Below are 3,101 nucleotides of genomic sequence, written 5' to 3'. Positions count from 1 at the left end.
AGAATCACAGAATGGTCAGGGTTGGAAGGGACCTCTGGAGATCATCTAGTCCAACCCCCTACAGCAGTTGCACAGGACGGCGTCCAAACTGGTTTGGAACATCTCCAGAGTGGGAGACTCTACCACCTCTCTGAGCAGCCTGTGCCAGTGCTCTGCCACCCTCAAAGGAAAGAAGTTCCTCCTCATGTTAAGATGGAACTTCCTATGGTCAAGCTTGTGCCTGTTACCTCTTGTCCTATCACTGAGCACCACTGAAAAAAGACTGTTCCCATCCCCCTGGCATCCTGCCTTTAAGTATTTATAAGCATTGATAAGATCCCCCCTCAGTCTTCTTCTCTCTAGACTAAAAAGAACCAAGTGCCTCAGCCTTTCCTCATAAGAGAGATGTTCTAATCCCCTCATCATCTTCATAGCCCTTTGCTGGACTGTCTCCAGCAGTTCCCTGTCCTTGAACTAAGGAGCTCAGAACTGGACACAATACTCCAGATATGGCCTCACCAGGGCAGAGTAGAGGGGGAGGATGACCTCACTTGACCTGCTGGTCACACTCTTCTTGATACACCCCAGGATGCCATTGGCCTTCTTGGCCACCAGGGCACATTGCTGGCTCATGGTCATCCTGTAATGTTTTCTTGCCTGTTCCTCAAATGGCAGCCTCAAACATTTGGAGAAGGAATCATTGCCAACTTTGTCTGCAGACAAGGAGTTGAAGTAACAAGAATGTCCAGATCTCATTCTTCACCCTTCACCCTACTCACCAATGCACACTGCTTCACTTGACATGCTTTTTTTTCAAGCAACCGAACAGGTGTTCCTGGTAGAGGAACTCAGGAGTGCCCAGTGCCTACAGCACACTTGCAACATAGCATGGGTTGCCCCAGGTCTGCTCCTGTCCCATCCACCCTTGCATCAGGCAGAAATCATAGAATCATAGAATCATAGAATGGTTTAGGTTGGAAAGGACCTTGAAGATCATCGAGTTCCAACCTCCCTCCCATGGGCAGGGACACCTCCCACTAGACCAGGTTGCACAAGGCCACGTCCAGCCTGGCCTTCAACACCTCCAGGGATGGGGCCTCAACAACCTCTCTGGGCAACCTGTGCCAGTGCCTCACCACCCTTAAAGTGAAAAACTTCTTCCTAATGTTTAGTCTAAACCTTCCCTCTTCTAGTTTATATCCATTCCCCCTCGTCCTGTCACTACATGCCCTTGTAAAAAGTCTTTCCCCCGCTCTCCTGTAGGCCCCCTTTAGGTACTGGAAGGCAGCAATAAGATCTCCCCGGAGCCTTCTCTTCTCCAGGCTGAACAGCCCCAACTCTCTCAGCCTCTCCTCATAGCAGAGGTGCTCCAGCCCTCGGATCATCCTCGTGGCTCTCCTCTGGACACGCTCCAGCACATCCATGTCTTTCTTATGTTGAGGACTCCAGAGCTGGACGCAGTACTCCAGGTGGGGTCTCACAAGAGTGGAGTAGAGGGGCAGGATCACCTCCCTTGACCTGCTGGCCACACTTCTTTTGATGCAGCCCAGGATACAGTTGGCCTTCTGAGCTGCGATTGCACATTGCTGAGTCATGCTGAGCTTCTGGTCAATCACGCATCTTTCCTTTCAGACATGCCAGAATATTTCATAGGAGGGCCTTGGGTTGTCTGTACAAGGGCAGAAAATATTGACAGCCACTCCGAAATCAGGTTGAGGCAAGCTGCCAGTACAGAAACCAATGCTGTAGCTTCTAAGTGGCTTAGGAGTCAGGGAGCACAACAGCTATTGCAGGCAAAAAGAAGAGCACAATAAAAACACGGATGCTTTATATGGCCTGGAGGGTTGGCTGTGGTAACTCCACGAAAGTCTGCAAGTAAGTCACCCAGCCCAACCAACGTCTTCCACAACTGTGGACTTCACCAGTCCTCTTGTTCACAGACCAATTTTTCAAGGCTCACCTGCATCCCGTGCTTTCCAAGCGGCATTAACACAGTAGAGAACATTCCTGCTTTGGAGAGGACAAACACAAGAACAGCACTAGAATTGCACTTTCCTGAACAGAAAAAGCCAGACTGGGCAAAATTTGTAAATGTGGTATTCACCACTTCCCCTGCACAGAGGCAGTGTTTAAAAGGGACAGGTAGAAAATGAACAGCCAGCAGATCCTTCTGACTACGTTAGCTACACTTTCTAAAGTGTCCTCTGCTATTTCTTAGCCGTGCTCCAACTGCAGCACAGGGCAGAATGTTCTGTACTGATAAAGTGTCAAAAATTGCTAAGAACCAATCTTCATATTCAAAGATATGTTTTCCTTTAATTTTGCAATTCTGAATGGCCTCCAGTCACTTGAAGATGTTGAAAAGCACCACAAATGTAAAGAATTACAGCATTTGCTTTAACCATAGAAGCAATTAACTCTCCAGCAGTGTGGAAAACAGCTTTTGAGCTGTATTTATTGATGCATAGATTTCACTGTAGTGTGATATTTGAAGACAAATTGCTGTGCCCATAATTAAGACCGTTGAGGAATTGGCAAGTGAAATATAATGATGAAAGACCAGCTCAAAGGGCAAGTGAGTTAGATTGGTCAGGATGATACAATCTATATGACCTCAGTGCCCTATTCCTGCTCATTGATTTCCCAATTAAATATAACTTTTTATTCAATCAGTTAGAATATACTGCAGGTTATTGATGCACTGCTAGTAGGAAAAAGCAATGAAGTAAAGATAAAACAGTGGGTGAGCACTGTCTCATTTTAACATTTTATTAACCATAATGGGGTCATGATGAAGATGATGTTATTCACTTGGATCTTTTTGTCCTTTTTTCATCTCAATTTTTTTCTTTTAGTTTAAAGTGAATTTATTCTGACCAACCTAGGGTGGACAAAGCCCAGTCCTGGGAGGTGTAAGGCCCTTTTGCTCTCCTTCATTTGAACGATGCTAAAATTCCATTGTCAGTACTGCACCTTCACCATATCTCAGCTAGAGAGAGGAAATGCACAGAGACAATGAGAGATGTAGAATAGTTTTTGTACATGGAGAAATTGAATAGACTAGGACTTAAGCTGGGGAAAAAGCCAGAAGAATGAGACAATGATAATGGTCTATGAAATGA

The sequence above is a fragment of the Charadrius vociferus genome, unplaced genomic scaffold (assembly GCF_000708025.1).
Source record: "Charadrius vociferus isolate BGI_N301 unplaced genomic scaffold, ASM70802v2 scaffold1, whole genome shotgun sequence".
Taxonomy (NCBI): domain Eukaryota; kingdom Metazoa; phylum Chordata; class Aves; order Charadriiformes; family Charadriidae; genus Charadrius; species Charadrius vociferus.
The sequence above is the reverse complement of the archived record's forward strand: the minus strand, read 5'-3'. Positions refer to the sequence as shown.